At 40.7% G+C, this 14,320-nt stretch overlaps 1 long non-coding RNA gene across 1 annotated transcript in view; it reads left to right on the forward strand.

Moving 5' to 3' along the window:
• Positions 1 to 403: 403 nt before the first annotated feature.
• The window catches only part of LOC134993422 (uncharacterized), a 72,773-nt gene continuing 58,856 nt past the window's right edge, over positions 404 to 14,320 (forward strand). The window contains exon 1 of the long non-coding RNA XR_010197267.1: positions 404 to 464. This is a non-coding gene — a long non-coding RNA (uncharacterized LOC134993422). The remainder of the gene's footprint in view (positions 465 to 14,320) is intronic.

Below are 14,320 nucleotides of genomic sequence, written 5' to 3' on the forward strand. Positions count from 1 at the left end.
AGTGTATACTATTTTCTACAGTGCATTGCTGTTATTAATGTTATTAATCTGGTACATTATCATGCATGCAGCAGCTGAATTTACTGTATATATTTATGTAGGGGCCCAAAAGTTGCACTTTCTAATGGTTAGTCAAACCAATGAGGTGGCAGGCCACACCCCGTCTGCAGACTGGCCACACCCCTACCACTGCATTTCTCCGGTGGGCCCTACATGCCCCAATCCGACACTGGATGGATATGTTGTCATTTATAATCATAGTAAAAAATAATTGTTAATAGTGTTTGCAGTAATGCTAACAAGTACATCATCCATGCAGGGGATGAATTGGAATGAATTCCCCCATTTTGCATTTTCTTTGTTATTGTCTGTGAAACGGATACAGCGACATGAAAGAGAGAACGGAACGGAAAGGAAAGAAGTTTTCGTTCAGAGATAAATTCCCCTTTTTTTGTGTGGTTTTGGTAAGTTTGTTTTTTATGGGATTATGTGTGTGTTATTATGACATGCTCTGCTTTATTTGTTTATTTTAGTGTTGCGTAAAGTATTTGAATAAGCACCTTACGAGAATGCAATTTCCATGGCTCAGTTTTCTTTTGTGTTATTGAAATTCTGTATACTGTAGACAGATTTGGTTTCATTAACCACTTCACCCATGTTATCTTGCGTAGGCTACAAACAGTTTACAGTGAAAACGTCGCATTTATTAGATACACACAAGTAACAAAAGTGGTCATAGTTATATCTGAAAAATAAGATAAATGAAAATTTCAATTAATCTCTATAGAATTTAAATATTCTCATTGCATTCATTTATAAAATACTAGTAAAATTGCAGAAACTGAACGTTAGAAACCCTTAACAATCCAAAGAAAATATTAGAAATATCTTCTTTGTATCATTCTAATCATTTTTATAGTCAAAACTCTGAAGTTAAAAGTCTATGGGGGTAATTCCAAGTTGATCGCAGCAGGAATTTTGTTAGCAGTTGGGCAAAACCATGTGCACTGCAGGGGAGGCAGATATAACATGTGCAGAGAGAGTTAGATTTGGGTGTGGTGTGTTCAAACTGAAATCTAAATTGCAGTGTAAAATAAAGCAGCCAGTATTTACCCTGCACAGAAACAATATAACCCACCCAAATCTAACTCTCTCTGCAAATGTTATATCTGCCCCCCTGCAGTGCACATGGTTTTGCCCAATTGCTAACAAACTTGCTGCTGCGATAAACTCAGAATTACCCCCAATGACAGGTGAGACAGTGCCCCCCCTGCCTGTCTTTTCCACACATCTCTGATCAAAACTCACCAAATTTCCAGCACTATATACTGCTGCACCGGTGTATAATGCCCACATGAACCCTTTGGCTCATATATTGTGTGTAAATCTTGCTCTGGTGCTTGCCAATGCCTTCTGAGCCATTTACCTCACCACACATCCCTGGGAACCAGCACTAGTCTTCCATCATTACAGGGTCCCAGCATCCTTGGTAGCGATGCTCCATTGTCAGAATGTGTTGGTGAAAACATTCTCCCTGTTCATCATTTACACTACCCAGGTTGTCAGGGAAAAAGTGTAGATGGAAATGTAAAAAGTGAATATTAAGTGTCATTCTACAACCCATATATTTGTAATTGTCCAATAGTTCATTCACGATGGACATGTAGTTGGCCAACTTTTTCTAAGAATCCACGCCCGGCAGCCTTGAAGGAGGACCAAGCAGCAGACTCTGGGGAACATTTACTAGGCAGTGATAAGAGCGGAGAAGTGAGCCAGTGGAGAAATTTCCCCATCAACCAATCAGCAGCTCTGTATCATTTTATAGTATGCAAATGATAGATGTTACTTCAGTGCTGATTGGTTACCATGGGCAACTTCTCCACTGGCTCACTTATCCGCTCTTATCACTGCTTAGTAAATGTACCCCTCTATGCCCATCACTTTAGTTTTTAATATTTCACTGGTAAGCAGTTTCCTTATTTGGGGGCCAACCAATACTGTATGCCTTCTTTTAGCTTTGCTTCACTTTGGAAACCTTTCCTTCAGATAACTGAAAGCCTACCCTTCTTTATCTAGAGCTTTCACAAAATTCTTCATTAGGCCCAACTTAATGTCAAGTGGAGGTAAAATGATTTTATACAGCTCATCCAATGGAGTGTACTTGATATTTTTCTCTCCAGCAACATAGGTGTCACAACTGAGGGCTGGTGAAGGTAGCTGGAAGCAGAGGCAGAACTCTGGGAGGCAACGGAGTCATCTGCCGCCGGGCTCCTGCTCTGAAGGGGGGCACCTCTCCTCCCATTCTGTGACACCATTGAATTAAGTTAATTGATATCTGTCACTGTCTTTTCAGTGGCCGACTTCCTCAATGGTCCCTGCACCTTACAAATCACACCTTCTTTATTATACTGTATATACACATTTTACAAGGGTCACACCCAGGATTAGAAACCACGACCTATTACACTGGAAGCAGACACCTTACTGATGAAGCTGTTTGCTCTTGTATAAGAAATATGAGAATTGTAACTATATGAAGATACTTCTCTGACAATTACACGTAACTTCATATAGTTAGAATTTTCATGCTTCCCATACAGGAGCAAATAACTCTATCAGTAAAGTGTCTGCTGTCAGTGTAACAGGTCATGGGTTCTAATCCTGGGTATGACTGCTAAGAAATGTGTGATTTAAAATAAAAGACAATTAAATGTATAAATACAGTATATACATTTTTTTCAGAACACTCCACACACACACAGACACACACACACACACACACACACACACACACACACAAATACGCAAGCACACATACATACATACATACATACATACATACATACATACATACATACATTTATTTATCTTATTATAGGAAATAGGGGGGCACCAATATTTATCTTGCCTCCGGGCAACTTGGACGAACTTACGCCACTGGCTGGAAGCCTCAGTTATAGGGGCTGACGGGTACCTGAATTTAGGAGGAGTGAGTGGACTCTTAGACATACGTCAGACAGTAGCAGTAAGTGCCCGAAGGTGTGACCACGACAACTGGAATATCTTTGAGGATATTTATTAAATAAAAAGTCATATAAGGTGCAATGAAATAAACAAAAGTCACAGGTGAATATAATACAGCTGGTTAGGATCAATAATCCGGAATGAGTGTGAAAGTCCAGTACTTGGGAGCCCAGGTGAGGTATAACGTGAAGTTGGGAGTAGCAGGTGAACTGTAAATAATACTGGGGTGCTCAGGTAAATAATAAATGAAGCTGGGGTTCGTGGAAAAAGTGTAGGCGAAGCTGGGGTTCGCAGGAAATCTGTAGGCGAAGCTGGGGTTCGCAGGAGAGCTGTAGAAGAAGCTGGGGTTTGCAGGAGAGCTTTAGAAGAAGCTGGGGTTCGCAGGAACACAGAGGGTAACTGGAGAGTGGCTACTGGAAAGCCAGAACATAACCCTTTAGTTAGCACTGGGTGCGGGAGCAAAGATGACAGGCTGCACCACAGGGCTTAAACACCGGAGAGCTGGAACAACACCGCAAAAGGAAACCATCAGGGAGTCAGGCTGAACTGCAGGAGAAGTCCACAGTGAACTGCACACTGTATTCACAGGATAGACAAAGGAAGCACTGACAACCTTCTGGGTGTGGAGACAGGATATTTATGCCAGATGAACTGCAGGGATTGGCTGACCATAATACCTGGGCTCCAGCAGCACTGAGGATAGGTGGAATAATGACATGTGACTACAGTCCATCATGGCTGTACCCATAGACAGGGACTGAAGGGGAATTAAGTACTGTGAAGCATGTGTAACAATGGCGACGGAGGCCGCAGCAGCAGAACTTCACGCGCACAGAGGCCACAGGGACATAAGCGGCAGCAGAGACACATGGAGGACGCACATCCAGGATAGGACCACAGGCGTGGTGGTGACGGCGCGACTGGGCTGAGAGCGCCGCACCTCCGTGAGTACATATACCGAGGCGGCCACTGAAACCAGCGCTGCGAGCAATAACCATAGCTAAAGCCCGGCCCTGGCCCGCTGAGCCAACCTCAGGAGACACCTAATGGGTAGAAAATGGTGTCTCAGTACCCGGATCGTGACAATAGATACTACAGGAGCCAGCAATCCAACATGGCATCCAGAGGAGGGTTCTGCCCCAGGACCAGCACATGGATGGAAATGAGGAAGATGAGGAGAGGGATTCTGATGACATAGAGGAGTCTTGCAGGATGCGTACCCCATAGCTCAGGCAGAAGGGAGCACGTACTGTGATAAAATACTTTAATTTTTTTATTAACATTTTTCAAAATATCACAAAAACCTTTTGTGATGTCAAATTTCTGATGGTATATTTGGATTCGATCTAAAATTATTTATATAATGTCAGATGCAAAATGGCTGGTGATTAATGTAATATAACAGGGATGCGGTCATGTGACCAGTGCTTGGGATCCCGGCAGTCACCATGCTGACGCCGGGATCCCAAGCGATCAAATGCCTGACAGTCAGCATGCCGACTAACAGGGACTATTCCACGACACCCCGAGCCCGCTGCGTGGCAAGTGCAGCAAGCCCGCAAGGGTCTTTGTTGCACCTGCCCCCAAGCCCCCCGCCGGGATTCCCAGCGCCAGTCTTCCACCCCCAACCCAATATAATACACTTTTAACTAGTTAACTGACAATTTTTGAGAAAATCCAATCAGAAACAGTGGGGTGTTTTGTTTTTTTTCAAATAAGCTTGGTAATAAGGTAATCCCCCATGTGTCCCTATGTGTGTCCTTTTTTTTCTTATTATATAATCCCCCCCTCCCCCAGCTAGTGATATCTATTTATGGGGCCTCCCATATCCCCCTCTCATGTCAACTTAGGGATCACCCCGCTTTCCCTGTATACTCCCGCCCCCTCACCTTATTGCAAAGATAGCACAGTGGTGCGTGGGGCACGCAGAGAACAGCATAGACATGTATCAAAGTAAAAAAAAAATTACATAGAAAGAACATACAAACTACACACATATAAGTCGCTATACTTGCAAATACGCGCAGCAAGCACAGCAATATATGGTAACACACGCATTTACATGGACATGCCACAGAGATGGATTCAACACTTATTTCATGCAGTACATAATTGTGGTGGTATCAAGCGCCAGACATCATGATGATTTAAAATTATATATAATGAAGTAATGTCATGTATGTGTATTATTTGAACGAAACAAGATAGACCGGTCATGTTTACTATTGAAGCAACCAGATTAATGTGTAGATTAATTTGATACTTGTTATTAAGTTGTAGGACATTGCAACAAATAATTATGATTATATGTATGAAAGCTAAAAAATCACTCTTATTAGGACAGTGGACAGGAAGCTCAGGCCAGCCCCTTTGGATGTCTTCAAGGCTGAACCTGATTAGCACATACAAAGAGACTAGTGACTCATCATGAATGAGAGAGAGTCCCCTCCTCCAGAAACTAGATAATACACTGCTGACCACACAGGAGGTTAGTTCCTGTTTTGGTCACAGAGGAAGATGGAGTCCCAGCATTACTGTACAGAGAGAGAGAGAGAGAGAGATAAGATACATTGAGGAAATGGTATTGTATGCTGGCATGTAACTGTAACTGTATGTAACTGTATGTTTTAACTGCTTACTGTGTGAGTGTAACCATGTAACTATAGGTATACTGTACTTTGTAATATATTGAATCCATATCCTTTTAATAACAAATATATACATCAATGAGCTTTGGAACTCAGATAATGTGTGGGTGTATTGTTTTCTCTTATGGGATGCAGTGTTTTGCTATGTATAGTGCACATTGATGGCACATGGTAATAAGATGTGCAGGCATTTACAATATATATTAGAGCTGGCATTTTACATATTTGTGAGGAAACAATTTGGCATTCACAGATGGGGGCTCATCCAAAATATCAGGGTCTTAATGATGCACTGTACATTACAAACGCGGCTGTAATTGACCGGCTCCGATGGATGCATCGCGAAGCTGATGAAAATAACATCCACGTTAATGTATTGTTGTGTTATCAGTAAGCCAATGATATGAAATTTCAAGGGACAATGCGTTTCTCATAATATTTAAGATGCTAAAATGTAGTTTTATTGTTGCAAAACAAGGTTCAAATAAGTCATATTGTGTTTGATTCAGATTGGATTGTTTATCTGTTAAGTAGGTTTAAAAGTTGCTGCATAGCCTTGATATAGTTTTTTTTTTAACTCAGGCCTAAAATAACTTCTGGTGCTTGTATAATGTGATTTCTTTGGGACAAAGGAAGCCGCATGGTCTGTCCTCCATTTTGGACTAGCCACATGGCCTGGCCACCATTTTGTGTAATCCTCATGGATGTGGAAGTGGGAGGAGCAGTGGCCATCTTAGGAAGGTCATTTTCTAAATAGCTGATTTTCACTCTGCTCAGAACAATCAACTTTCCTTGGTCACATCAAACACCATTTATGAGTTACCAATGCATTTATTCAACCCATGCCATAGTCAATTACAAATGGTTTCAATTCGGCCTAATGAGAATTAATAGTGAGATGAATACTTGATGTAAGAATTACACACAGATATAAACAAAGTTTTTTTTTCTTTTTCCTCCAGGATTTAGTTAAATCTGCTTGCTAGTTTAGGATAGCCATTGAAATGTTAATTAACCTGTCCCACTACCCTCTTGAACAGGCATATGAACCTCTGTTGATATGCAAATTAGAGACTTTGAAGGAAATGCATTCATTCAGTATGTGTGTACTGTGTGGGGGTTCTATGAGAGTCAAGTGGTATATATATATATATATATATATATATATAATATTATAATTATGTGTATATTTATATCAGTGTATGTTCTGCAAGATAGCTATCAAATCTGAATCATATCATTTAAATTATTGATTATTGCTAGAGTCATTATAGATCTGTGTGAAATAGGATACATTTGTTGCTATATAGGTAAATTTGAAATAACAGTATTTTAAGGAAGTAAGCGTAAAGACACAAACGCAGGTCTGCATAAAAGTTTATACAGAACAAGTTGTGTCTAGTGGGCAATAGTAATTAGTATTGTTCACATTTATACTTAGAGCTGTGTGATTTGTTTTATTGCGGACGCAGGGTTTTATACACGTATCTCGGACAAAGTAAAGGACTGCGCACGCAGCGCAAGAGACACGCACGGTTGCGTGTTTACGCAAAGTGCGTAAGAATGCGGACGCTGAGTACAAATTATACAATAGTGTCGTTTAGTTCAAAGGTGGGATAGTAGACATTTAATACAATAGCACATAACTATCAGATTTCAAAAGCAGGTTACTCTAAATTTAGTTTAAAAACTGTATTGCCTCTGGGGTAAAGCTGCCTATCTGAATGAATTGAAATTTTCTGTACAGAAAAACCAAAGTGTATTTGAGTGAGCGAACGTAGGAGTGAGTGGATATTCGAACCCAGGGAATTCGGGATCCCGTCGTGTGGTACACCGAGTGAGTGGAGGCTTGGTGGCGTGAGGCGGCTGACTCACGTTAGTATAAGGTTTAATACGTAAGTCGTGAGGAGACTTACACAGGAGCATGGTAGGGAATTGTGAATTGTGTTGTGACCCATATAGTTTTTTATACGCTCCGGCTGAGGTTTCGCAGCTTGTGATTCGATTCCAGTGGTCGTACGGCAGATAAGTAACAAGTACCTATATGCTGTGCGATTGGAATGCGCGTTTGTGGGTGCGATATATAGCGCAACGTGATATCCTTTTTACGAGCTTTTGCGTAAAATCGCGGTATCATTAGCGCTGTATAGAGCATACGCAAGCGTGATTTGTGTATAATAAAGCGCATAGGGAGTTTTCGCTGGTCTCTCTCAGGAAAATCTCCAACGACAGATACTTTACTGGAAAGGTTAAGTTATTCCTAAAAACTTCCAGTAAATATAGGTCAATAGGGGCCCTAAGTTGGGTACATTGCCTTCGCTATCGACAGTGTATGGAAGTACTGGCCAACGTGGGCGTGAGCAGGTGAAGAGCACTCAGAGAACTTTCACCGTCACCTTATATTGAGTATTTTGGTGTTTGTGGGAAAATGCCCACAATTATGGGAGCCAGTTGCTCAAGTAAGGGACGTTTAACCGGGGTTCAGGTTGAAGAGCCGCTGCCCAGGGGGTCAGCGAAGTTTTATGTGTGGGAAATATGGTCCACATGCTGAAGACTTCTTGTCTGAATGGGAACGTATGACTGACAAAGATAGGGTACCATTCCCTAAGGTGAGCAGCTTTGAACCAGAGGTATTGCAGAACTTAAGGATAAGGATATGTCTGAAAAAATCCCAAAAACAAAGGGTCAGACATACAAATTGTTTAAACCTGTGGCAGCAAGAGGGGTTGGTGAGTTTGATCCTAAGGTATTGCAGGTGGTATGTCTAACCAAAGTCATATAAGACAAGAATGGAATATAAGAACTGTTTGAACTTGTAGCAACAATAAACAAGTAGGAAGAAAAAAAAGAGAATGCAAGTACACCGCCATATGTAGATGTGGAAGCAGTTACGGCCAGCATACAAACTATAGAAAATGATAAAAATATGAAAAATATGACTGTAACCTATATATGTACTAATGAATGTTGAAGTTTTATTTAGGAGGAGAAGGTGACCTGATTGTTTTCAGCCATTTCTCATGCACCCAGAGGAGTATCCAACCGGTAAAAGAAGAGCAGTAGCCTGTGGGGGAAGTGGCTGAGACCAGTGGAACAGGTAAGTATGGTATCATTCGTGTACATATACAGGTTGAGTATCCCTTATCCAAAATGCTTGGGACCAGAGGTATTTTGGATATCGGATTTTTCCGTATTTTGGAATAATTGCATACCATAATGAGATATCATGGTGATGGGACCTAAATCTAAGCACATAATGCAATTATGTTACATATATACCTTATACACACAGCCTGAAGGTAATTTTAGCCAATATTTTTTATAACTTTGTGCACTAAACAAAGTGTGTCTACATTCACACAATTCATTTATGTTTCATATACACCTTATATACACAGCCTGAAGGTCATTTAATACAGTATTTTTAATAACTTTGTGTATTAAACAAAGTTTGTGTACATTGAGCCATCAAAAAACAAAGGTTTCACTATCTCACTCTCACTCAAAAAAGTCCGTAATTCGGAATATTCCGTATTTCGGAATATATGGATATGGGATACTCAACCTGTATAGTAAAACAAAAAACAAACAAAAAAAATAAAATCAAGAAAGTAACGTCAGAAATGGAGAAAAAAACCTGTCCGCACATTAGTATTTGCCAGTAGGAAAGCGGACAGAGACAAGGTAACCCCCGGGTATTTCTTTCAGTTACCATATAAGAAGTAATGCCCCTAGTAAAGATGAGCTCGGAAATGTTTGTTGGACCATGTACAGACCCTTAATACGGGATGAGAAGGATTGAATGAAATACTTTGCATGACCTAGAAGCTTGTTAAACTTTTTTTTGTTTTTGTCTCTTGCAGTAACAGAAAACTCTCCTTCTGGATAAGACCACTGGTAAACACTAATTCGGCAAATGGGAGGTGGCTGTCTCTGTGCAAATGGACGGGCTCAATAAGGTATTGAGTGTCAGGGTGCAGACTTCTTTGCAAAATTGGAAAGGGGTCACAGTAGCTAATCTTAGATAGTGTGCTATTGAACATCACAAGAATAGTGCTAGGCGCCGAGAACAACAGGTGGAGAGGTTGAGGACGGTAAGTATACAGGCACATACAGGAAAGACCCATCAGTCCAAACCCCAGATCCCTAATGGTCAATAATATGTTACACTTGTAGGAAGGAAGGGCATTTTGCCAGAGATTATAGGAGTAGTAGGACACATAGTTAATATAGATCCCCTAGACAGAAAACACAAGCCACATTATTAAACACATAGACGGGACCAAGGGACATATAGTAAGGAATCATAAGCCATATAGAAAACACAGATTCGGCTAATGGGAAGAACAAAATAAATGCAACATTACCCTTTGACAAAACTTGAAGACTAATGTCGCATTCTGCTGTTCTAGATGCATGTCCATCACAGGTAGAGGAAATTATCTCACAGATACCGGGTTCCCTATGAACTTAGGATGGACAGGACACTGGATTGATGGCTGGTATAGTCCCAGTAGAGATAAGACACACAGAATTTTTTTTTAGGGGTATAGACCAAGTAGAGAATCACCTCCCCGTAGTGCCCAATCCAGTTGTCAAATTTTTATAAAATCTTCTTCACCTCTACAAACTCATCTGTCACCAACCTCTATTCTGTTTCTCTACAGTTTCCTCTTCATCTTTTGCGTTCACACAGGGTGGTACAATACATGGATCCAAGTACAATTCAAACTCCACATGCCTAGGTCCTTCAGAGTTCTGCCCAAACCCAGTATATCTCAACAGCACGATGACACCAGTATTACTGCCGTGTGCCTTGTCATGCACAAAGGGTGGAGAATGGGAATACTGGTGAAGGGAAATTTTGTATAGACACTGATATGCCTGTTGGTGAATGGCAAACCTGACATTTTCTTTTTCATTTTCTTCTTCTTTCTCTCCTCTAGATATATATATATATATATTTTTTTTTTGGAGATATGCTCATGGTACTCTACACTGCAAACACACGATAGTTAAATTAAGATACAAAAAATTGTGTTCCCTACAGGAAAAGGCAGTCTGGAGGACAAAGGGGTATGGCCAGGAGTCCTCAGGACTGTGGGCAGGTGGACACGGTAAGCCAGTAGCCCCCAGAGCATACCTTCCAAGTCTAGCTGAGGTGGCACACGGTCTGACTCATCTAGGCAAAGAGGGTAGGTGCAGGCTGATGAGAGCCTACTGGTGTGCGCCAGGATTCTATTCTCATGCAGGTAAGAGAGCAATGACCTGTCTTGCTTGCTTGAGGAAAATATTGGTAAAGCAATACCAACAGAGCCATCCCATATCCCTCCTGCAGACGGATCTGTTCAGGAAATACAAGTCGACTTCGTACAGTTAACACCCTTTAGGAATTATTGTTATGTGTTGGTGTGCACTGATGTTTTCTCAAACTGGGTAGATGCATTTCCTGCCACCACGGATGCTGCTGTGGTTACCGCAAAGAAAAATTGCGCAGAAATTTGTGTGTAGATAATGGTACCCCTAGAAGTAAAAGCAAAGTTTGAAATTGTACTATTGTGATCATAGATACTGCCACTAGTATTATGTAGCTTCGGAACCACTCCCAGATCATCACTTAACGAATCACCCTCTTCGAATTTTGTTTTTGTTTTGGTATTTGTGTTTTTGGGTTGTTTTTGGAAGACAACCTCATGTCATGATTGATCCGCACAATGATCAGAAATACACCAATGAGGTGACAGTACAGTACTTTATTGAGATGAGCCAGCATTTGAGAACTTGACAAAAGAACTTGAAACTGTTGATTGCTGGTATGCCAAATACTAATTGTCTTGATTATGAACCAAGAGACTGTGTGATTGTTCTTACACTCAGGTTTCCTAATAGACAGGTGGGAAGGACCATACCAAGTGTTGTTGACAGCACTAAAGGTCGCCGAAAGAGAGACTTGGGTCCACTTGTCCCACTGCAAGAAGGTCGCTGACCCGGAGAGAACTCGTGACAAAGTAGTTTATTGCTCACATTCATCGAGTTTGTGTGTTCTAAGTGAACTGTGTGTTCAAAGAGCAAGGTGGAGAGCAAAGTAAACTGTGTGTTCCAAGTGAACTGTGTGTTCAAAGAGCAAGGCAAAGAGATCGCAAATGTATCACCAAAGACTCTGTTCCGTGAAGACTGAGAGGCGGCACTGTTGAACACTACCTGAGCGTACTAAAGGACTGCAGAAAGACCAGTCATTGTAATTGATTTGTTATGAACAAGAGTTGTTTTGTTCTATTTCTCTTTTCTCTCTTTCCCGCTGACAAACATTTTCTTTCAGGATATTCTATTTTTGCGAGGTTTTTTTTATGAGGAGTCGAGTGTGGGACTGGAACTGGTTCTGTAGGAAGGAGTGATCTCCTTATAGGATCCCAGGATTAGCCGATCAGTTTGTTAAAGTCAGAGAAAAATCAAAGTTCTAGTAGTTATGGAGTTCAGAGGTAATCAGGAACAATCAGACAATGGCTATTCACACATTGCAGATAAAGAGCTCATTAATATATGTGGAAGAAAGGTTTATGAGTGGCTCTCCCCGAACTCCGAAGGTTTATGTTATTTAGGAAGGACACTACTTATAACCCTTGTTCAATGATTAAACAGACCTAGCATACGTTCCAGAAATGGAAGCAATGTTCAGTAAATGATAGGAATATGTAGATCATGAAAATTTTATATGTCACTGTCATGATTTGTTTGTGTCTTCTTCATCTACCCAGCAGAACCTCAATCGAATCCAAACATCAGTGTACAAAGACGTAGGTACATGTATGTATGAAATGTTCATCGCAAATCAGACATTATAGGCCAAAACACTGTCCCAACATACTCTATAGGTTGAATGTTGTCCCACGCCCAACCAGTGGTCCCGTGACCGCCGAGTGCATATAGAGGATGTCTCGTCCTCCTCCCTGTCTTCCCCAAATATAGCCAAGTGTTTGATTTGTGAAATGCATACATACTTGTGTCTAGGTCACCGATTATTGTATGAAATATTTTTTTCTTATGTTAATAATTGATGGCAGTTATTGTTTGCTGCCAAAGGGTGGACTGTCAAAGTCAAAAAAAATATTACATAAAAAGAACATACAAACTACACACATATAAGTCGCTATACTTGCAAATACACGCAGCAAGCACAGCAATATATGGTAACACACGCTTTTACATGCCACAGAGATGGATTCGACACTTATTTCATGCAGTACATAATTGTGGTGGTATCAAGCGCCAGACATCATGATGATTTAAAATTATATATAATGAAGTAATGTCATGTATGTGTATTATTTGAATGAAACAAGATAGACCGGTCATGTTTACTATTGAACCAACCAGATTAATGTGTAGATTAATTTGATACTTGTTATTAAGTTGTAGGACATTGCAACAAATAATTATGATTATATGTATGAAAGCTAAAAATCACTCTTATTAGGACAGTGGACAGGAAGCTCAGGTCAGCCCCTTGGGATGTCTTCAAGGCTGAACCTGATTAGCACATACAAAGAGACTAGTGACTCATCATGAATGAGAGAGAGTCCCCTCCCCAGAAACTAGATAACACACTGCTGACCAGGTCTCAGAGGAAGATGGAGTCCCAGCATTACTTTACAGAGAGAGAGAGATATAAGATACATTGAGGGAATGGTATTGTATGCTGGCATGTAACTGTAACTGTATGTAACTGTATGTTTTAACTGCTTACTGTGTGAGTGTAACCATGTAACTATAGGTATACTGTACTTTGTAATATATTGAATTCATATCCTTTTAATAACAAATATATAGATCAATGAGCTTTGGAACTCAGATAATGTGTGGGTGTATTGTTTTCTCTAATGGGATGCAGTGTTTTGCTGTGTATAGTGCACATTCATGGCACATGGTAATAAGATCTGCAGGCGTTTACAATATATATTAGAGCGGGCATTTATTTGTGAGGAAACAATTTGGCATTCACACATACTGGGGACGTTCCCCTCACAGCACTTTTATTTCAGGCCCATGCGCCTCAGAAAGACACACGCAAGGCATTCTGGAGCGCGATGCCGGGAGTGATGTTGGTGGTCAGAGACCACTGCATCACTCCCAGGGGGCCTTTGCAATAGGAGACAGTCTGTTTTGCACTTGTGCAGAATGGATTTCCTCTATTTAAAATGGGGGACACAGCAGCCGGACCAGACCTATTTGATGTGACCAAGCCAGGTGACGGACTCCTTGCTGGGGTCACATTACATACGTTAGCGCCAGGCAAGTGGTTAATGACTTTTCTAGCTCAAGCTAAGATGATGTAAGTGTATAACAAAGCCTCCTCTGCCAGACTGACACTAGTTACACAACACACCCGGTATGGAACATCTATTAATATGATGCCAATCAATTGCTGCTATTAAATAGATTAGATATCAATGAAAAGCAATGTAGTATTATGCTCTTGACAATCAATGTTTGTTTCCAGACTCTAGCTGCAACAAATACATTGCCAATTAGCTCACCTGTGTGAGTTCATGGAGCATAATATAAAGATTACAACAGTAGAATGGGTTACTTGTTGTACGTTTAAGGTTTGAAGTAAGAGGAGCTATAATCATCTACATCATTACCATTGG

This window comes from Pseudophryne corroboree, chromosome 1 (genome assembly GCF_028390025.1).
Source record: "Pseudophryne corroboree isolate aPseCor3 chromosome 1, aPseCor3.hap2, whole genome shotgun sequence".
In the NCBI taxonomy this organism is placed as follows: Eukaryota; Metazoa; Chordata; class Amphibia; order Anura; family Myobatrachidae; genus Pseudophryne; species Pseudophryne corroboree.